The following is a 23,581-nucleotide window of genomic DNA, read 5'->3' as shown; positions in this document are numbered from 1 at the left end:
ATGTGGAATTCCACTTATAGTAACAAAGGTGACTGTACCTCATCTAAGCAAACTGCTCTCCTGAACATCGGTGAAGACCTGCTCTCCAACTTTGACTCTAACACCCCTTGCGTCCTCATCCTGCTTGATCTCTCTTCTGCCTTTGACACTGCCAACCATGCCAACCTTCTCAACCATATCCGTGATAACCTGGGTATTACTGGTCAGGCTCTGGCTTGGCTGACCTCTTTCCTCTCTGACCAACCCTCCCAGGTCCAACTTGGGTCCTTCCTCTCCACTATCTTTTTCTCTACCTGTGATCTCCCCCAGGGGTCTATCCTCTCTCCCTGGCTTTTCAACCATTACCTGGCACTTCTTGCCCACCGCATCGCCGCTCTCTGCTCCAACTTTCAGTGTTATGCGGATGACACCCAGCTCATCTTCAAGGTACCCTTGTCCTCCTCTTCTACTTCCCTCATCTCTGACTGTCTATCTGCTATCCAGGAGTGGGGTGCCACCAATGACCTCTGCCTCAATGCCAGTAAGACTGAGACTCTCCTCATTGGCACACCCGCTCCCTCCTTTCCGTTAGCTCTCTGACCGGCCTCTCTTGGCCCTCTTCCTGCTCCTACTTGCAAGGCTAAAAACCTCAGGTAATCTTTGACTCCACACTCTCCTTCTCTCCTCACATCTCTGACGTCTCTAAGAAGCACCACTACCAGCTGCACCTCCTCAGAGGTATTCTTCCTTTCCTCTCCTTCCTCCAGAAGCTCACTGTCTCCAGAGGTCTGGTTCTCCCTAGGCTGGACTATTGCAACAGCCTCTTTCTAAATATGCCTGCTTCTAATCTCCGCCCTCTGCAACTTATCCAAAACAGGACTGCAAGACTTGTCCTTGGCCTCAAGCCCAGGGATCATATCTCTCCAGGACTGAAATATCTGCACTGGCTCCCAGTGGCTGTGGGGATTAAGTTCAAAACCCTCTGCATCATCCACAAGGCCTTCTGGGGCCTCAATGCCTTCAACTCTCTCTTCCTAAATACCTTCCTTCTCGAGCTCTTCACTCATCTGCCTCCAACTTTCTCTGGAACATCCTGCCTGCCTCCCTGAAACTTGAGGAGAATCATCTTCGATTCGGGAAGTACCTCAAAACCTTTCTCTTTGCTTCTGCTTTTTCTCCTCCTCTCCCTTGCTGACTTCCTGGCTGACACTGAAACTGCACTGGTTACCTGACCACCCTCTGATCTCTGGCCCAGGTTCCCTCCCCCGCAAGTCACACTCCTGCACTGCTTTCCTGGCAATCCCGCACTTGAGGACTGTTATTCTGTATCCCTGCAGTCCCACTACCAGCACTGTTGACACTTGATGTCTGCACTTACCTTGCACTTGCCACCTGCTGGCCTTACTTACTTTTGTTATTTATTTTCTTATCCCGTGTACTGCACTGTCCTCTCCGCCTCCCCACTGCACTTTCCCTCCTTCCCCTTCCCATGCACTTGCACAATTTGAATGACACCTGGCCTAGTAGGATCGGTGTATGTCTTCCCTCTGTGCCCCCACCCTTGCCTCGTCGCGCCTTGAAACACTTGTGTATAGGCGCGTTATAAATTCCATATCATATCATTCCCAATATACGTTAGAAGTTGACATGCGCAGAGTGTGTACAACTATATTCAAAATTGACTGAGTCAAGGCAGCCTTGCGACAAACTCTTTGAGGCATGCTGCCCAAACTGTCCCTTTAGAGGCTCAGCTGTAAATAGATCATTGGTCACCTTTGAGACTGGGAATGCACCATTTCCAATGATTATTACTCTGCATTGCCTCCCAGTATTCCGTAGATGCTTGGATACTTGGGTGTCAGTGCACCGCCGCAACCACACTGAATGATCTCTGATTCATAGCGGAAACACATCGGATGACTTTTCGAAAGCAAAACCACGTGCACAGTAGATGGTCCAATATGTGATAGGTGGATTTGCTTTGCCCATGCTCTCATGACAGTGTTAGCTTCCTTCTACCTTCTTGTTCCATGTCCTTGTTTTGATGACCTTATGTTAGACTGCAAAGAGCCTCATTCAGAATGAGACCAACCTTGGAAAATCCAAGGAAAAAGTCTTTCCAGTGGCCTCCTAAATCCAACTCTAGAATGGATTCCCCATAGCGATCTGGAACGTTCTCTCTATGCCGGGAATGTTCATGTTTCTCAGCAGCATCAGCAGTTGGATTGGCAGGCAGAGGCAAGATTCCAGTGGCCTTAACTGTCTAATTTACCACCTGCTAAGCAGCTGGTCGAGGCTGTTAGACTCAGGTTAGAAAATACGTTTGTAAACATGTTTTTATTTTCATGGTGACCAGCATTAATGATCCCTGGCATGTGTGCATGCTCACCTGTCGAGAGATCCATTTGTATTTTCTGCATGGAGAGAAATCAGCCAAGGGAACATGGGTCAGCCCAGGTTCCAGAGGCGTTGCTGGGGTTGGGAGGGTATAAGGGGGCTATAGCCCCAGATCTTTTTGTTGTAGCCATGAATTGAAGCTCAGGGGATACTACCAAAAGCTAGCCCCGAGTCCTGACAGTCCCGACAATCCCGACTTTAACGTAGCCCTGGATCTTTTCCAGGCCTGGCAACACCCCAGCCAGGTTCCCATGCCTTTTTCTGCTCCATGTCGAATAAAACGAGAATTTGGCTGAGGAACACAGCTAAGGTATTTTCTGCTGAATTGTCCAACTCAAATAGAATGAAGTGGATGGACAGTGTGCATACAACACTCGTTTGAACATGTTTACTGAATGTGTATGGATACTGTTTGCCATGTATTATTGAAGGTATCTAAATTATGACATTTTCTAGAATTCACCACAGTCTTAACACGTTCATTATAGTAAAAAGACCACCTATTAATTCATAATGCACTCATTATCAGTAAGGTATGTCTTCCCCGCCAGCTGAGGGGCAACACTCTGGTCTTGTAAACAATGCCAGTTCACTACCCACTCCGGTATTGCGCTTAGAGGCTGTAATCCAGCATGAAGCTCAATTTAAGAAACCAATTTCATTTTTTTCCTCAGCATTCCGATCAGGTAAACACATGTACACACATGAGAAAAGTGTTATGGGTTTGGGGGGAATAGCGACCTCCATATGAAAATGACAGTCTGTTTCCAGAGCAAAAGCAAGAACTGCACTGGCAGAAAAACAAATACACCTCACGTTCGATCAAAGGCGCGAAAGAGTTCTCTCTAGATGGATAATTAAGAGCGTTGCTCTGTGCGAGGAAATAGACTGCTCCTTACTTCAGTGCAATGGCAATTTTGACAGCACTTTACAGCCAATGTGCAAAATTGGAGGATTGATCTGGAGAACAGTAATATATTCATCAAGGAAATGTATAAACACTTGACAGCCTTTAAAGAGTCTTTGAACAAACGTCTTGTTCTTTCGATAGGAATCCAGGGAGTCACACCACGATTTCTGCTCTGACGTGTAATGGACAAAGGCAGGCTTTGTGGGAACCCGCGTGTTATTCGTGCGAGCAAATGTTCTCTCTGTCTTTATCTTAACAGACGCTGCGCCTTTGACATGGATAGAGATGTGTGTCTGCATGTCAGGATTTGAGGAAATTCGGAAAAAAGATGAGTGCTGGGCTTCAGATCATGTGAACAGAGACCCACTACAAACAGCTTTCCCTTTGGAGAACAACCATTAGGAGTTAAAGAGTATTTTACTCCTTCAAAGGAGCAAATCACATTCTGATCACAAAGAAAAGCGCAGCCAAACCTTTAATCGTTTACATGTGCAAAAGGAGCGAGCCTTACTATATGCTGCGGTTTAAAACATATTGGCATGCCTTCTTCATATGTCATTGTGGGTGCTTTTGTACCAGAAAATCTTGTGAAAATGAAGATCGTATATGATTGTGATCGGCATGGTGCACAGAGAGATTTAATAACGCAAGTGTTTTGCTGGGAGGAATGATTCCTCCTGTGTTGCAAACGAGAGGAAAATAGAAATGTGTCAGTGATTAGCAAACAGGAGAAAGGGGGAGCTGTCTCACCTAGACAGGGATCAAAGTGCCAATGGTTGGCCTGAAGACATTAAAATACAATGAGATGAGACAAGATGGAGTAGGTGTGATAAAAATAGAAAAGGAGCAGCTTTTGAAAGGACGCAGCACTGGTGAATCGTTTCAGTTATTTATGGAAAGGCGTGTCTAATGTCATCACATCTAATGAAGATTGCCCATGCTAACTGCACTGGTCAGTCTTGATTCTATTAAAGACAAGGAGGCGAGCATTATGCTTAACTCTTTTATTTTGCCACCAACAAAGCAATTCAAATTTTAATAAACTTTTAAAAAAACAAATGTTTCTTTTGCTTCCAGTGAAAGAAATCTTTAGTTTAAAAGTTTGGCTTTCCTTTCTAAAGGCTCTCTACTGCTCTCCTACAAGTTCCATGAGCCTCTTGGCAAACTGTAGTCCTTCCTCCACCAATCCGGTGTCTGACCCAAGGGTCCCTTCCTCTTTCTTTGTCTGCAGAAAAGTCTCCAGTCAGTATAACGTTCCAACTTTAACATGTCTTCCTCGATGCAACTGAGATTACAACTTGCCATCCAACAGGTCCAACGGGACAACTAATACCACTTCCGATTCAGCTTGTGATGTTATCATGCTGGCTTCTGTTCATCTCCTAGAAGATACACAAAAATGATGTAAGGGAGGGAATGAGATGTTTTGCTACCATATAAACAGTCTCATAACTTTCAACATTGCAGATCTAATATGTATGTTTCGCATTCATTTGAGTGGGATATAATCTCGCCTCCTTGTCTTTAATAGAATCAAGACTGACCAGTGCAGTTAGCATGGGCAATCTTCATTCTATGACAAGACGGAGGCGGGCATTATGCTTGTTCAAAGCTCTGTACCATCCTACTAGCCATTTCTGATACTGTCTTGAAATAGAAAGTCTTAAAAGTCGATTCTGAGGACCAATCAGCTGCTTTCATGATGTCTTGTAGAGACACTCCTACTGAGAAAGCCCTAGAAGCCATTACATCTCTGACAGAATGAGCCCCAAAAAGGGTTAAATCTATGCCAGCCCATTGCATAACTTCTTTCACCCATCTAGCAATTGTCGCTGTAGCTATAGCATGGTGGGGCTTCCTACGCGCAATTAGCAGTTGGGTAACACCTCGCGGCCTAATAAGCGCTGTTGCGTTCTTGTAGTCTTTAATGCATTGCGTAACGCATAGCTTCTTGTTTTCAGGGAAATAGGGATAGGAGATCAATCTGGAGTCAGAATTCGTTCTTTGCACTATAGTAAACGTGATCCCTTCCGGATAGAAGATCTTTCTATCTATCTCTAATGCTTTTACATCGGAAACTCTCCGGCATGCCGTCAGACAGAGCAGCATCGCCAATTTCCCTGAAAGCTGCGACCTGGACAGTTGACTGTTCTCTGGCCATCTCATAAATAACTGTAGGACGTCCCGAACGTCCCATAGGGAAGAGTATTTGGGTTCAGGCGGCCTCTTCAGCCTAATCCCCCTCAGCAACCTATGAACCGTCGGATGTTCTCCCACTGGAGCACCTTCCACTCTGTCATGTCCCGCTGATAGAGCGGATCTAGAGGCCCCTAGGGTCCTGAACGCACAACCCTCTAGAAATTGGTCTGCTAAGAAATTTAGGACGTGCACTACAGGTGCTGAAACGGGATCCAACCGCAAGTTTGCGAACCAACGCACCCAGGCATCCCATGCCGAACTATAGCTCCTGAAAGTGGAAGGCACCCAGGAATCTCTGATGCAGTCTACAGCAATCTGCGAAATACCTGGCAGTTCCCATCTTCTCCTGAAATTCTGCACGCTATGAGATGCAGGGAGCCCGCCTCTACTAGGGGGTGATATTGGCCGGATGGGCTGAGGAGGAGGTCCGGGCGATGAGGGATCCTCCTCGGAAAATCCGAGGAAAGTTCCATCACTACTGGAAACCAAGGCTGAGATCTCCAAAGGGGGACCACTAGTACCAGCTCTGCTTGATCTCTGCGCACCTTCGCTAGAAGCCTCGTGATCATTATGAAGGGAGGAAACGCGTAGTGAACTGCCCCTGTCCACGATTGTAGGAACGCGTCTGTACCCGCTGCACCCGGGTCGATCCTCCAGCTGAAGTACTTGGGAATCTGTGCATTCAGTCTGGATGCAAACAGATCTGTGTGTAGGGGACCCCACGCTCGGTTCAACTTGTGAAAGACTTGGGGCAGCAGTTTCCAGTCGCTGGAATCTGTCAAGTACCAAGAGTTCCAGTCCGCTATGCTGTTCTGAGTTCCTGGCAGATACTCCGCTGTCACTGCTGTCTGATGCTGGAGGCAATAGTGGCAGAAGTCTTTCGCTAGCTCTGCCAGCATCTTTGATCTGGTGCCTCCCAGCTTGTTTATGTAACGTACTGCAGAGATGTTGTCCATCTTTAGCACCACGGAGCACTTGACTCTGCCCCTGGTGAAAGTCTGAACTGCGAACGAGCCTGCTAGCAGCTCGAGACAGTTTATGTGCAGTTGTAACTCGTTCTCTGACCATTTCCCTCCGGTCTCGATCTGACAACATCTTGCCCCCCAACCTGCCCTGCTGGCGTCGGATTCTATTATGAGTTCTGGCACATCGCCGAAAATTACGCAACCGTTCCAGGATTCCATGTTTTGAAGCCACCAGTGGAGCTCTGAGATTGCTTCGCTGTCTAGGGAGATTAATTGATGGTAGCCCAGCCCTTCTTGAAGATGTCTGGTCTTGAGCCTCTGTAGGGCTCTGTAATGCAGGGGCCCTGGGAAGATAGCCTGAATGGAAGCTGCAAGAAGGCCTACAATCCTAGCTAGATATTGAAGAGAGATAACTTTCTTCGCTAGGGCTGTCTTGATCTCTTTCTTTATCGCTTTCACTTTCTGACTCAGAAGTTCTAGAGTCACTTTCACCGTGTCTATGGTGAACCCCAGGAATTTTACTCTCTGCCATGGCTGTAACTGAGACTTGTCGAGATTCACCAGAAACCCCAGAGAAGATAGTAAGGTGAACACCCAATGCACATCGTTGACCAGGGAGCATTTGGTCTGGTTTAGGATCAGAATATCGTCCAGATAGATTATGATCCGAATACCTCTTTCCCTTATAGCTGCTGCTACTGGCCTCATCAGTTTGGTGAAGGCCCATGGGGCTGAGGCTAAACCGAAAGGAAGGCATTTGAAGCGCCACAGCTCCTTGTTCCAGCGGAAACAAAGGTATCGGCAGTGGGCTTCCGCTATAGGCCCTGTAAGATACGCATCCTTCAGATCCAGGTGTGCCAGCCAATCCTTTTGCGCAACAGGTCTCTGAGAAGATGGATTCCCTCCATCTTGAAATGATTGTACTTTAGCCACTCGTTCAAATTTTTTAGATTGAAAACTGGGCGAATCTTCTCCTTTCTGCGCACAAGAAACATATTGCTTACAAACCCCGGGGAACATTGCGTCTCGCGTTCTATCGCATTCATTTGGAAAAGTTTCACTAATTCGCTCTGCAGAAGCACTGCATCCTGCACTGATAGGTGCATTGGTTGCGACTAAAAAATCTATGCGCAAACCTGCTACGGCGTGTAAGACCCAAACATCGCTGGATAATGCGTGCCAAGCACTCAGAAACTGTAGGGTCCTGCCCCCCACTTGCACATTCGAGGTACTCACCGCCAGTGGCTCCTGCATGTCTGTAGGCTCCTCTGTGCCTGCGACCTCTTGTAAACCTTGTTCTGGTGGGGAAAAAAGCATCTTGCCTTCCCTCCCAATATTGTGCTCTGTTTCCTTGGGGCCTGCGATGAAAGGAATATCGACCGGACGCTAGGCCCCTTTGGTGTCCGGTCCCTGAAAAAACACGTCCTGCGAATATCCTTTTAATGGAGCTTTGAGCTTTTTCGAGGGCTGAATAAGTTCCCACGAATTGAGACATCTCTTTCGCGAAGGCTTCACCAAAAAGCAGACCTTTTGCTCCTTGCCCCGCTTCATATGATGCTAGGCCGCTTAACTTAGAGTCAATTTTCAGGAGTACTCCCCTTCTCCTTTCTGAAGATAGAGCGCAGTTGGCGGTCCCCAAGAAACACATGGCCCTTTGCGCGAAGTTAGCTAGAACCATAGGGTCTATGGGATTTCCAGTGTCTTTGGCTTTCTCAGCTAAATCCATAATCTTAGCCAGTGGGCCTGCCAAGTCCAGCACTTTGTCTTGGCACCCTTTCCACGCTCTATCCACGCCCTTCCTGATATCTTTGGAAACTTTTGTTACGAAGTTAACCATCTTCGGGTCCAGGTCAGGGGTCTCGGATAGCTTGTCCGGGAGGTCTGGGCGAGGACATTCCGCTCTCATGCGAGATCTCACTTATCTATCCAGCGGTTTGCGAATATGTTGCACCATATAAAGCGCCACTTTCGGAGAGGGAAGCCACTCAGTGGATTTCGGGTGCCTAATGGACTCCGGATCGAACATATCGTTCGTATCTTCCTCCTGGTCCAGAATTTCTTCTTCTCCTGCCGCGGGGTGCCCTGGAGAGTCATCTTCCTCTCCCCCTTCATCATCAGGCGAGTAGCCCTCGTCTATATCCCCTATATTACTCACCCCTGGGGTAGGGGGTCTGGGCTGGCATTCTGTTGATTTTGCCAGGAAGGCCTTCTATAATCTTGCGACGGGATCGTCTGCCTTGTGGGGGTCCTTTCCTTGCTCGGGGGGGTCAAAGAGTCCTTGCTCTTCCGAGCCTTACACCCCTGTCCAACCCCACTATGAGGGTGCCCAGTCGACGGTCCTTCGCCTGGGCTAAGCGCCCTCTTTTTCATAGAGGATTTCTGCTCTTTTTGAAATATCCATGCTTCAATCATGTCAAGTCTTTGAGCAATAGGCTGCACTCCTTCAGTCACTGCTTGAGATAGGGATTCTCCCAGTACCTTCTTAAAGCTGAGAGACAGCTCAGTTTCCTGGGGAGAGGGTTCCTCCTCCCATTCTTCCTCTGTATATTCAGGAGTTGTGGAGTGTTCCCCTTCATAGTGGGCCATAATTGTCCTTGTGTTAGCAAAGCTAACTTCCTTGAGTCGACTGTAATGGATTAGTCCCACTTAATGAGGCAGCTGTAAACTGCAGGCCTTCTGGAGCCACGTGAGGAGCAGGCTTTACCCCTTTTTCTTTTTTTTTTTGTATGCTGTTTAGTACGTGCTCCACGTCAAAATCGCACAAATGTAATTTCAATTAAGTTTTTTTTTTTTTTTGGAACTCTGGGCACCACGCACGACACTATTCCTTCGTTCGCGTTCGTATTGTGAACGCTGGAAGGGCCCGGGGGATGACGGGAAAGCTAGAGGCCTCCCGCTCCCTCAGGGTCCTAGCGCACGCCTGCCGCGCGTCATCCTGTGGAGCAGGCCAGATGCCTTACACAGGTGAGAGCGCCCGCGGCTCTGCCTCCACAGCTACCCGAGTCTCGGGCTGATTTATGTGTTTTGCGGCTCTAGGGAGCCGTTATAAGAGAAGAGAGAGCGGGCGCGAAGGCACCGCTGCGTCGAATAAGACAAAGGTGAAAATACTAGCTAATATATAGAATATACATATTATTATTTATTTCCTTCTTTTCAATATGAGCTCTGCGCTATTAACGCTACATCAAACCATCCTAACTTGCACATTCTAATGAAACGAGCCTGAAAAAGGCATAAGAAAATGAACACTTATCTGTATGTCGGCAGCAAAAAGAAAGAGGAAGGGACCCTTGGGCTGGTGGTCCTTATAGGTGGGTCAGACACCGGATTGGTAGAGGAAGGACTGCAGTTTGCCAAGAGGCTCATGGAACTTGTAGGAGAGCAGTAGAGAGCCTTTAGAAAGGAAAGACAAACTTTTAAACTAAAGATTTCTTTCACTGGAAGCAAAAGAAACATTTGTTTTTTAAAAAGTTTATTAAAATTTGAATTGCTGTGTTGGTGGCAAAATAAAAGAGTTAAGCATAATGCTCGCCTCCGTCCTGTCATAGAATCATGCTTCCATGCATGTGAAATGGTTCATTTAGTGGGGTAAACCTTTAGATTCCTCAAAAGTGCGGGTTTACACCCAAGTATAACATGATTGTATATTGTACTTATTGCTTATATATTTATTTATGCTCTTCAGCTCTCCATTTAGTTGCAGAAGGCACCATTTTGATTAGGGAACCTTTTGATTGCTGCCCTGCACCCCTGAAGCCTCATCTTTTCCATGCCGAAAGGCCACAGTGAAGACCATGGCTAAGAGCGCAGCTGGTTGGGTTAAGGCCGTCACCCTTGTGACCCAGGAAACTTGTATTTTCCGTCCAGCTTCCTAAAACTGCATCTTTGCAGCCTTGCTACCCCATGGTAAAGCCCTTGGCTAGGTTCAGTAGTGGAAAAACTTATTTGATGCTGCCTGCCTGCTAAAGCAAAGGGAAGGTGAAGGTGGAAAGAAGAGCAGAGATGAATAGATACTAAAACCACTTGCAGCTGACTGAATATTTTGCAAATTTGTTGATCATTGAATGCCACACGAGCAAAGCACTGGTGTACAATTAACCGTGTTAACCATTGTTTTACTACTTTAACTGTTCTAACTGTGCAGCTGTTTAATTGTTGCAAACGGCAAAAAGGGTGAACTTGCCCATTGTTCCTCTTAAACCCTGATTCATACGCCTCATTTTCAGCAAAAGACCATTGACAATCTTGAACAATGTTAAGTGAAAGGAGGCCAAATATCATTGTTACCTTTCATGCAAGTTTAAATTACCCCAGAACATTGAGGGCTGGGGGTATGGGACCATGGTTGCCCCCAAGACAATCAAGCATTCCCAGTCATGGCAGCGCAAGAGGGTAGAGATAGATCATGGCTGTTTGTGACCGTTGATGGTGAAAAGGAAGGCCAATGTTCCTTCAGAAAAGTGAAGGGGGTGGAAGAAAAAAACACAATGGTGAGTTATTGATCAATTTTTGAAGAAGATGGCGGGGTTCGGGGGACGAGGGGAATGGAGGCACAGATCTTGGCAGTGGCAGATTTTCAAAGAGACAAAAATGTCAGTATCCCCTGGAGTCAGAAGGCAATGAGTCTGGCTGCCCGCTTGAAGAACTGTGGGGATGTGTGTAGGAGTCCTGGCTTTTTTTTCAAATTATCAAAATGATGCAGGTAATTCCCTTTCAGAAAGGGTTGTCTGCTAACCTGTACCTACTTTTCCTAAGGTCCATGCCAAAAGAAAATTGACACATGTGCCCTGCTGCATTAGTTTCCTGATCTCTCCAGTGGTACAGAGCAGGTTCACAGGTCACAGGTGTGCTTTTCATCACAGAGGCTACATTTAATATTTGAATCTCTGCTCCAGAACAGAATAATTATGATGAATTACTATCCTGCTGCCAGTTTAATCTTTAAACATGAGCCATACCTGAATTAAGGGTATGGTGGTTGGTATTTCACATAATTGCTAACTCCACGTCTGTTCTGTATCATTCCAGGCCAGCCATGCACACTCTGTGTATAATCTCCCTAGACCGTCTGTCTGTGCTGCATGCAGCAGGACAACAGCCAATGTGGCTGCCTCTCATTTGATACTGTGGTCTAGTAACATCTCTCTCAAGCAGGGCAGCCCCCCAGTAGAGGCTGTCCTGGGAAACAGGATTCAAAGTGCACACCCTGAAAAAATGGACTAACCTCACACCAGGGTGTTGCATACCAAAAGGGTTTTGATGATATGGGTCTGAAAAGGTGGTAGAAATAGTGTAGCTATTTATTGTATTAAGTTCTGTTTATGAACCTGAGACCCCCAATTCCACAATATTGAAACCCTGCTGCCTCCTTTTAGGGACAATAAACACACAGGTTTGCAGAGAAGGTATATTTATTGATATAAATCAAACAGTTAAAGGATCCCACCATTTTGATTCTCTCTGAACTTCTTCCTTTTTCCTGTCTTCCCCACTTCCTTTAGCACAAAGCACTTTAGGTACAATGTAGGAAATTAAAGACCACTTGCCACAAAGACAGGGATTGGACCCCTACAGAAGGCTTGCTTTTGTCCAATCCCATGTGGATTGTTGTCTATGAAAGAGGGGGTTTTCCACTCCTTCTTTTATTCACTTTTGCACTGTTTTGCAGGATGTTTTAAACAGGCGACAACTATTGAAGGATTATTCCACCCACCCCAAACTAGGTGTGCCAGTTTCCATTTATTTTTATGAACCTGGGACTCTCGACTTAACTATATTGAAATCCGCAGCCTCCTTTTGGGACAAGAAATATATAGGGCTGCACAGAAAGTCTATTTATTCATAAATATAAATAATGTAATCAATTTAAGTAGAAACACATTATGTATCTATTATATTTGAATTTCTATAATAACTGCAATGAATAAGGATCAACAAACTGATCACATTGCTTTTCAATGTTACATTTACTTTAATAGACTTTTGTAAGCAGACTCATCACCATTTGGTTTACCCTGACTTCGCATCCACTGTGGAGTGGAAAATGAATGAGGACCAGGGGTGTCATTTCACCAAAATGCCAGGGGTTGTGGAAGTGATATCACACAACCCTTGAACTCTGATGACATCACAGGAAGTGATATCATTTAACCCTGCCCCAAGTGAAATCACAGGAAGTGATGTCACACAAACTTCAGATGTGTCTAACACCTGTGTTTCCACCCAGAACATTCAAACCCATGCTATCACATTCCTACTCATTCACCCACCAGTCACTCACTCATACACCTTCTCTTACATCCACTCTCACAGCATTCTCCACACAGGCACACACCCATCCAGAACATTCAAACACACAGAAAATCACATTTCTTCTCATTCGCCCACCACTCACAGACCCACTCAACATACATACACCTGACATGCACTTCACACATGCAAAATACACATCACATTTTTTTAAAAAAAGTGTTGGGTCCAAAGTAAATATATCTTCACCTTCGCCGTTCTGTTGCAATCAATTCTCCTTTCTCTCTTTCTCCCCCTACATCAGCCAACCATTCAATGAGTGAGCGAGTGACTGCATAGCCACAGAATCTATGGGTTTCACATTTTATAGAGCAGAAACTACTCCCTTTAGAAGTGGGTCTAATTTCTCTAACTTAATTGGTCAATGTATATGATTGGACAGTGCTCCAAAATTGACATTACACTAAACCATCTTCTTCATACTCATTGGCCATGTAACTGAAGAGGGCAGTGTGATGGGAGTAACTTCCTAATCCTGTTTCACTCCCTTTTAATGTGATGTTGTCTTAGAGATTTGACATTAAACAATTGTAGCTTTCTAGACCAGTTTATGCCTCATATATGACCACATTACTAATCAGTTAATCAAGTTGCTCTCCATTAGAAAAATGAAATAATGCAATGTTCAGCTGGGCACACCACAGGATGTATGTAGTACAGGATGTCGTGTTTTTTTTTCTCATGCTCTGATACTTTTCCACAAAACATTCCCAGCTCAAAAAAAATCTCACTGGCACAAATGGTAGGATATGTGACTCATCGTTGTGTGCTGTTTCTGCATGAAAGCATCCACAGTAACCTAATTTACATAATGAAAAAAACATTACAGAATATTGATCTGTATTCACCTGATACAGCTTTTCAAATCTGAAAGTTTTTTTAAAAAAATGAAGACTTTCTTTTTTTTTATTTCAAGGGTTAAAAACGAAAATGTGATTCCCAATGCAAAATTCAAAAAGGCCTTTTCTTCTACTTATACAATATTAAATATCACCTAATTTCCCTCTGCCTGGTAACTGACAATCTGGTGTCATATACAGTTGGTTAATTTGAGCTCAGTGCTGCCATATATAACTCTTAAGAATGCTGGCTGCATGGGTCAATGTCCTTTGAAGTACAGAGATGGCAAGGACAAATGTGACCCAGTCTTGCCTCCATGAAAGATGGGGTATTTGATTACTTGAGAGGTGATCCCTGTAGGGAGCCTATGTATTGTATATTTTAGAATGTTTGAACTAAGCTCATAGACATGCTGGGGTGCATTTATTTTATTGTAAGTCCTGGCTAATAACCAACTATGGGAAAATTCATGAACTTTTATAGTTGAGCTTCAAAAGACACTGTTAACACTTTTCTCCTGGAAAAAAAAAACACCACCCACTTCATTTGGGGGATGTTTGCAGCTTTGCCTTCAAGACTCAAATCAGCATTATTCACCAATTTGCCACCCTTAAATGCAAGTGCAGGGTGGCTGAGAGGAAATGGCCTGCTTCCGGCACATCCTCTGACAAACTGGCCTGCCACCTGCTCCAAAGCAAATACCATCTCTCTGTCCGCACCAAGAAGAGAGCCCACATCCAAGTCTGCTTCTCTGCTGCATCTAACAACTCGGCCAAACTTTTTAAAATCTGCAAGGAGCTAGCCAATCCTGCTGCAGTCTCTACCTCTCATTTCCCCTCCCAGGTCCTCTGCACTGCCCTGGCTTCTCATTTCATCTCTAAAACTCAGGACATCCTGTCCTCTCTCTCTCTCTTCCTCGTCCATTGTCCCCTCTACTGCTCATCATCTGGTCCTTCTTCGGCCACCTCTCCTCTCTCCTTCTCTGCCTTTCCGCTGATCTTCCCTGACAAGGTTTCTAGACAAGTCTGATCTATGAAAGTCTCATCAAAACAGGTTCACCCCTGTTCCTCCAAAACCATGAAGGACCACATTGACACCTTGGCCCCTGCTCTGGCTAACTTCTGCAATCACTCCTTCGCCACTGTTGTCTTCCCTTCCCCCCTGAAGTACTCCCTTGTGCACCCTCTTCTTAAGAAACACTCTGCGGACCCATCCTGCCCTGCCAACTATTTCCCACTATCCATGACTCCTTTCCTGACCAAACACCTGGAAAAGCTGGCCATCTCCCAGCTTAATTTTCACACTGAATCTGTTGGTTTTCTCCATTTCCTTCAGTTTGGCTTCAGAGCTGCCAGAAGCATGGAAATTGCTCTCCTGAACATCCGTGAAGACCTGCTCTCCAACCTGGATTCCATCACCCCCTGTGTCTTCATCTTACTTGATCTCTCTTCTGCCTTTTACATGGTCAACCATGCATTCCTGCTCAACCATTCCGTGATAACTTGGGTATCACCGATCAGGCCTGGCTTTGGCTGACCTCTTTCCTCTCTGATCGACCCTCGCAGGTCCAGCTTGGGTCCTTCCTCTCCTCTATCTCTATCTCTACCTGTGGGGTTCCCCAGGGGTCTGACCTCTCTCCCTTGCTGTTCGACCAATACCTGGCACTTCTTGCCCACCGCATTGCCCCTCTCTGCCCCAACTTTTAGTGCTATGCGGATGACACCCAGATCATTTTCAGGCTCCCTTCTGCCACTTCTTCTCCTTCTCTCATCTCTGACTGTCTGTCTGCTATCCAGGAGTGGTGTGCTGCCAATAATCTCTGCCTCAATGCCAGTAAGACTGAGATTATCATCATCGGCACACCTGCTCCCTCCTTTCCTGTCACTCTCTGGCCAGCCTCTCTTGGCCTTCTTCGTGCTCCGACCTGTGGGGCTAAAAACCTTTGGGTAATCTTCAACTCCACACTCTCCTGCTCTCCTCACATCTCTGACATCTCTAAGAAGTCACACTACCAGCTGCACCTCCTCAGAGATATTCTTCCTTTCCTCTCCTTCCCCCAGAGGCTCACTGTCTCCAGAGCTCTAGTTCTCTCCAGGCTGTACTATTGCAACAGCCTCTTTTCTTTCTAAATCTGCCTGCTCCTACTCTCCGCCCTCTGCAACTCATCCAGAACCGGACTGCGAGACTTGTCCTTGGCTTGAAGCCCAGGGATCGTATCTCTCCTGGACTGAAATCTCTGCACTGGCTCCCAGTGGCTGCAAGGATTAAGTTAAAAACCCTCTGAATCGTCCACAAGGCCTTCTGGGACCTGGGCCTCAATACCTTCAACTCTCTCTTCCTAAATATCTTCCATCTCGAGCTCTTCGCTGATCAGCCTCCAACTCCCTCAGGGTCAGTCGCTTCTCCAAGCAATGAGTTGGTGGTAGTTCTCTTTCTTCGGCTGGGGCTTCCTCTGGTACAGACTCCCTGCCTCCCTGAAACTTGAGGAGAACCATCTCTGGTTCCGTAAGCACATCAAAAACTTCCTCTTTGCTTCTGCTTTCTCTCCTCCTCTCCCCAGCTGAACTCCTGACCGAAACTGAAACTGCACTAGTCACCTAGCCACCCTCTGATCTCGGGCCCAGGTCCCCTCCCCCACCAGTTGCACACCTGCACACCCTCCCTGGCGACCGCCACACTTGGGGACTGTTTTCTGTATCCCTACAGTCCGCTACCAGCATCACCTGATGACTGCACTTACCCTTGCCACCAGCTGGCCGCACTTTCTACTTATTGCTTTTATTTATTGTATTTATTTTTACTGTCAATCCCATGTACTGCACTGCCCCCTCTTGCCTCCCCCCACACTTTTCCCCTTCCCCCTTCGCCTGCACTTGCGCGATCTCAATGTCACCTGGCCCAGTAAGATTGTTGTCTCTGTCTTCCCTCTGTTCCCCCTCCCTTGCCTTGTCACGCTTTTAAACATTTGTGTATAGGCGCATTATACATGCCATATCATATCATATCAATGCAGTCTTTAAAAGTCATTTTATTTTCCATGTTGCAATTTTCATTTTTAACCTTTCTTTGCAATGACACTCATATCAAAGGCACATCTTTAATATCGCTGTATGTTTCTTTATACAAGGCCTACTTTCAGACCTGTAAAGGGAAACAGACACAATGCAAGGCCCAATTTGGTTTTTCATTTTCCTAAGAACGTTGGTGCTTTTCATCCCAGGTTGGATTGTTTTTTCATTTTAATACAGGTTGCTAGATACTTTCTATTAACTGGAACTATTTATCTCTGCCCTTTTCAGCTACTGAGAATATTCATTTTGATTGTAGATACTACCAACATTGCACATGTTGACACACATGTAATTTTGCAGATGCTGTGCACAGGCTGAAGTGCACATCTTTTTAAGGTTTTGCTTGCATCTTTTCTTTCATAAAGATTTCCTACAATCCAGGACATAAGAATAAATTCATTTGGTCCTCTTTTGAGTTGGTCTTTCCAATGCCCTTAGCCATTGATATGAAGGAGTGCTCCAAGGCAGAGCAAAACTCTGCTCAATACCCACACCCAAGTAACAGTGGGGGTGACTTTTGCTGAGAACCAGCACCCCCTGCTCTGCTCCAAACCTCCCATTGCTGGGGGAGCTGAACCTGAAAGGACACACCAAGTACTGGAGCCTCTGCAATGGGTTTCACAGTATCTGGAAACTCAGAAGAGCCAGGAACCTAGTTCCTCCACATCAAACATTCGAACCACATTTGAACCATATCCACTACACTCGAACCAGAGGGAACAGCCGGTGCTGCTTTTGGCACTCGATCAAACTTCTGACCACTGCCGGTTTACATCCATTAACCCGGCTTGACATCCGCATTGTGGCAAGCAGAACCCATCACATGTTTGGCTCAAATAGCCAGCTTAATGATGAACTAATTTGAACTACTGGTTCTTGGTTTCTACGTTGTGTCATCAAAGACATCATGGCTGTTTTGGTACTCTCCACAGGCCAGGGTATTTACTGGTGCTGAATCCTCACCTTTTAAAGGTGAACCTTTTGCCACCTCAGCCCTGAGGTACATGGCTGATTCGAAATATCACTGCTCTGTACCTGATATCAAGGTGTTATTGCGTTTGCTTAGATTTGACAGATACATGTGTGTACTCCACATTACCTTTCTTTTTCTGATTGGAACAGAGATGGCTTTGATGGTCATAGGGCAGGTGTCTTGAGACTATATAGGCTATTGATTTTCTAAAGGTGTGAGATACGAAAGATTCTGTGAATGCAAAATATCATGGCCTTGCTTTATCTACATAATAATGAAGGAATTAGGCCTGGTTAGTTTTCCATGGTGCATCTTCATCCACAATAACATAATCGTCCAACAGTCATTGTTTGCCCATCCTGCCCTTCTTTCATATTGTCTGCCAGTGTAATCACACTATCTTTTACGTGTGTACACTCTGTGTTCAATTCTGCAGCTTCTTTTTTCTGAGGATAGAACATCCAATTGTTAAGGTCCATTCCTCTATAGGGTAGTATAGGACATTTTCACCGTAGACATAGAATAATATGCCTGTGATGTCCGCCAGTCTCATCTATATGCAGGAATCCTTCCCACAGTGCATTGTACCTTAAAAAGGTATGCAGGAAACATGAAGAGCACAGCATGTCAATCATATGGAGTATATGTAATCTAATGGAAAGGAAATGTTTGCGCTGTTCCCGCATACAGGAAGTGACCTGCGATTTGCTGGTTTTTACCGCAACAAAACACCAAACAACAGCAAAGGTGCCTGATAATGCCCAACCAGTGCAGATTGAGAACCAAGGACATCACATAACTCTAGTGATGTCCTTTTAGACACAAAACAAGCATGTATTCCATGTACAATGGCATTACTGAGGTCGGCTTATCTTTAAACAGTCAGAGGGCTTTGACCTCCTGTGACTCCTCCCTTAAAAGCGTTCTGCCCAAAAGTGTATTTCATCATTCACCTAATCAAGATAACAAAGCAAATGTAAGTGTCATGCAGTCATGTTCACAATGTATTGGTGGAGCCCATTTAAAAATGAAGCTCATTTTTTAATATAATACAAATAAGCATGTGCTGGAGAACCAGAGATCGAGCCGTTTACAATGTGGTTAATTGTAAGTACTGCCAACCGGGCTGGACTGGGAACCCAAAGTGGCCCTGGAACATTTTTTCAAAGTGGCTCCATATTTTGCCACAGGAGCGAGCACAGGCGGGCTTTGGGAGTATCCCCCAAGAAAACAGAAACACAGAACAGATCAGCAGCAGCAGCGCAAGCTTCCCTCACATTGAACTGGTACAGCACGGTCAGCAGCTGAGCGTGCTTCCCTCAAACACAGAACAGATCAGCATAAGCAGCAGGAGTGGAACGTTCTCTCAAATAGATACAGCATAGGCCACAGCAACTCACAATTTCCCCATACAGGGCAAATCAATATTGGCCCTCCCCGGGGCAAGCTTGCCTCATATAAAAGGCACAGTATGGGCCATAGCAGACACTGCATGTTTCCCTCAAACAAAGAACAGGCCACACAATGAACAGGCACAGCAACATCTGCAGCAGATGATCGGGTACTTATTCCTTAAGAGAGACACGAACATCACGCACACCAATTTTTGGCTTGTTCTGTGTTGGAAACCAATTCTTAAAGCATTTAAATAAGTTCGTTTTGCAAGAAGCTTCCTTTTAAGATGTGAATTTACTGTCTTCTGTACTCACAGAACACTATGTATTAAATAAACATCCTTCAATATATAAATATAGCTTAGTCTGAGGTAATGCTATTGGATTGTGATAGGTAGACAGTTCAGAATGAAGGAATCTGAAAAGTGGCAGCTGGTATTCTGCTGAGGGACCTGTGTTCAACACTTTGGGCTGGCTTTGGCAGAGCAACATGCCTTTTGCCAACATAGCTGAACTGTAAAATATTACAGTAGGGTACTTATGACATTTTCTTATTGCAGGTGGTAGTCTTATGGGGTCTCCTTGAGGAGTTTGATGTTGACATCTCTCCAAGAACGATTGAAATATATTAATGATATCACATACACAGGCCGGAGGTGCTTGTTATTTACAGCTCGGTTGTAGTTCGGTTGTAGTTCGAGGGACAGGATGAATACCTCCAATTAAAGTTAAAAACAGAAACGATGGATTCTTCCATGTTCTGTCCGGCTGCAGTTTCCTTTAGTGTAGGGTTTCCATGAAAGCGTGAAATGGAAACCTCTGTGCTGGGGTGCAGAGACCATTGCTATGGACTGGAGTGCAGCACTCTGCTGTTTTTTCATGGACCAAGTTGCGAACACACACACACCAGCGTACCCCCTTCCATCCTTTGGTCCCTCAAGGCACTCTGTGAAGGAGGTGAAATGGTGAAGTGATTTGGGGGGATGGGGGTAAGAGAACACAGACAGCTTGTATGCACAGATCCAAAACAGCAAAGCAATGCAATGCGTGCTTCCTGTTTGTGTTCACATGGGAGCCCTCTATGAATTCCCAGCCCAAAGCTGCCCTTCTGTCTACTGCTGCTCTAAATACAAAACTGACACAGCTTTGCTAACGAAATTGCTCTTATAGGTTCAACAATCCACCTAAACATTTCAAAAGTACCATTCAACGCCTATAACCTTAAGGACAGTATAAGTCACGAAAAAGCACATAGGGTCCCGTGGACTCTATGCACCCTGCATTGAGGTTGGGCACATACATCAAACATGCTAATAGCACAGACTTTGAAGCCTATCGTTGGTATGCAATGTGATTTCGCCGCATACAAATCCTCCATTAACCCATCTTTATCATGTGTAGCCTGTCACCGCCCCCTCCCCCCCAATCAGGATGTTCCCTTTTCACACGGTGAACACTCTGTGTTGCTATGCAGCATTTTAGGGAAGAGTTAGCACCAGTATGTTGAATCCTGAAAACCAAATGGGAGCTCGGCTCTGCATTCCAGGGACTGTGCACAGACACACTGTGGGACCGTCATTTCAATAGGCCTGGGAGAAGTTGATCTTCGTATAGCACCCACAACACTCGTCGAGGAACTATGCTGGCCCGTGCTGCACTGACACACTGTTACATTCTTCTTGTCCTCCGTTCAAGGTTTGGATGCTGGCTCTGGCGTTATAATGGCCATAGGAGTGTTTGTCCATCTCCAGGCACTTCCAGTTCACAATATGACAAAGGAAGCGTGAGAAATTTTGGCTGGGGTGGTCACGTCCAGTACTAGTCAACTGTATGAAGAAAGTACTGCTTGTAGCCGGTTGCCAACATTCACCCAATGCTTTTGCATACTACCTCGGGGGGAAAATGCATGGGGTTTTTGTCACACCCCGGTTATGTTACCCCTCTGCCTGCATATGGGTCCATTGGTTATGGCCTGGGCAGAATAATCATGCAGCAGTCAGCGAACAGCAGAACACCCAGGCTGGCTTGGGCTGGCCTGAATCGGATGGATAATCATGACGGTTGGCTCCATTTAATTTATGTATCCTTCGCCTGGCAAGAAAAGAGGCTCTATGCCCCCAAAGCCTACCGTGGAAAGTCCTGGTGTCCCCCTGGGCCAATCCAGGCCTGACAGACAATTGTGTTTGCGACATTACTACACATATTAAAAGATAATGTTTCAGTATGTCAAGAAAGACATTAGGATATGGTAGGTTATTTATAACGTGCTAAATACCCGTAGGTGTCTAAGCGCGGACACTGGGATCGAACCTATGTTGCCACGCATCACCTTATTTCCAAGGCGAGATCGTTGCTTCTGAGCTATCCTCCCGGGACCTTGCCTCTGACCTATCATCCTCATTGATAGTGAACATGACTTGACTTCAGTTAGACAGATGAGTACTTCATCTAATGTTCACGCTGAAAGAGTGTGCACAGTCCACCCAAGTTATATCACATATGGACGTATTCAACCCCCCTTGTGGGTGAATCCCAAGGGTTCCTCTGACTCTTGTTCTCCTTTTATAGTTCTCTCCTTTGGTGGGGGATGCATGTACCACCTCCCTTGTGGAGCCCATGCACTGGTTCGGACTGCCCATTAGCATGCTTTTGTATCTCAAATCATGGACATCCACATGTGCAGAAGCATTCCCCTTTCTCAATGTGTGCCCACAAAGAGACCTGCATGTTTCATCACCACACAAGGGGCCTTTCAGTTCTAACTCCATTAGCAATGCATCCCATTTGCACAGGTGGCACACATTCAGTAATGAACTCTCTGGTCTTCTAATAACATTCAATAACTGCACATTCATATTTGCCCATGTGAAATGGGTAAGCAGAAATACTGCACAGCAATATACATGGGCTGCATGTGCTTCACTACTGGAAGATGAGGGTAGACATGATCTCAAGAAAAACATAACAGGGCGGCCAGAGGCAGCGCATCCTGACCTGAACTGAATGTGCAGCCGCTACCTTAGCATATTTCCTGGATCTACCACCGTGTGCACAAATCCATCTTTTGGGCTTTATTTACAAAGCATTTTTCAATGGGATTTTCCAGTTAAAAAAGTGTTTGAAAATCACGTCCATTCAGTTTTAAACTGATTTGTACACCCACATCTCTGTATAGAAAGATGAAAATGGGCTATACACTTCCATTATATGTGCTGCCTCTACACAAACACCAGCTGTTCCAGACTGCAGTTATTTTAGAAATCACGGTTTTTTTCTAAAGCTAAGCTCCATCCAGCAGTTTCCAGTCCAGAAAATGACCGAATTTAAGACCTTGAGACCAATGTAGCAAAAGACATGATCAGTTTAAGAGGTGCCTTTGGAATTTCCAAGTGGAAATTAAGTCAAATAATGTGTGAAACCTGGAAGCTAAAGTCATTATCACACAATACAAACCAGCAGATTGGATGCGATTCCACAGAAATCACACAAGCAAAGGAACTGGAAGATAGGCGATAAAAGTCTATTTTGTTAATTTACATGAGATTTATTAAGAGCACCTCTCACCATTTGGAAACAAAAAGGCACATAACCTTGACATGAAAAGTGACTATTTACTCAACACTCCCCCCCCCCCTTTAAACAAATTCATTTCATATAAGTAACGCATACTTTAGACAACAAAATATAATATCTGCGCAAAACGCTGCGCGGCGCCAATCCAGAGACAATATTCAATACATGAACAGTATCCCCTAAACTAGGTTCCGACCTACGCTGTACAACAGCATATCAAGACATACAATTGCATTAGTTTTCAAGAATATTGAAGCATGTCGACACATATACCTAGATAGGACCTGTTGTATATGTGGTTTCAAGCAAACCGTTTACTATACTTTGCTGTAATGCCCTCATTATTTACATGTAATCGTCATTGCTCCCAGTCCTACTCTTCTTTGTTACTCCTTTATTTATTGTAGTCCTAATTTTCCTGTCATTATGCTCGTCACCTCGCTATATGTTCACATTAGGCTGGATTACAAACGTCGAGCAGATAACCAGCCAAACCCAACACATCTTTAGAAGAGCAATCTAATATTAGGCCAAACTCTCAAAATCCACTAATCATACCTGATGGTGGCAAGGGCATATATACACCAGACAACAAATGGGAACCACCAAGAAACTTGTGACTGCGCGCCGGTATAACTAAACCCGCTAGCATTTAAGCCACTGACACTGAAGGAGCACATGTGGTCCTGGTGTAAATACCTGCCTGCATTGCAGTGAATGGGACCAAGGACAGATGCCTTGCCTCTGTTGACACCCAGGAGGTTGGGTCATCCCTCCCTTGCCAGGCCTGGAACCTCACAGAGGGAGATTGTCCTAAGTGCCTGGCATCAAAGGGGCATATCCATAACAAAGGTCTGCCTGATAGTAAGGATTGCACACACAATGGACTTTGAAGTGCAGTGCCAAACAGGGTGGAGGGTTTAGGATGGCAGAACAGAAAATGCAGAAAGGATTCCTCCATCTTAGTTTTC

Source organism: Ambystoma mexicanum, chromosome 1p (assembly GCF_040938575.1).
Source record: "Ambystoma mexicanum isolate Mex_15411 chromosome 1p, UKY_AmexF1_1, whole genome shotgun sequence".
Classification (NCBI taxonomy): domain Eukaryota; kingdom Metazoa; phylum Chordata; class Amphibia; order Caudata; family Ambystomatidae; genus Ambystoma; species Ambystoma mexicanum.
Note: the sequence above shows the minus strand (reverse complement) of the source record.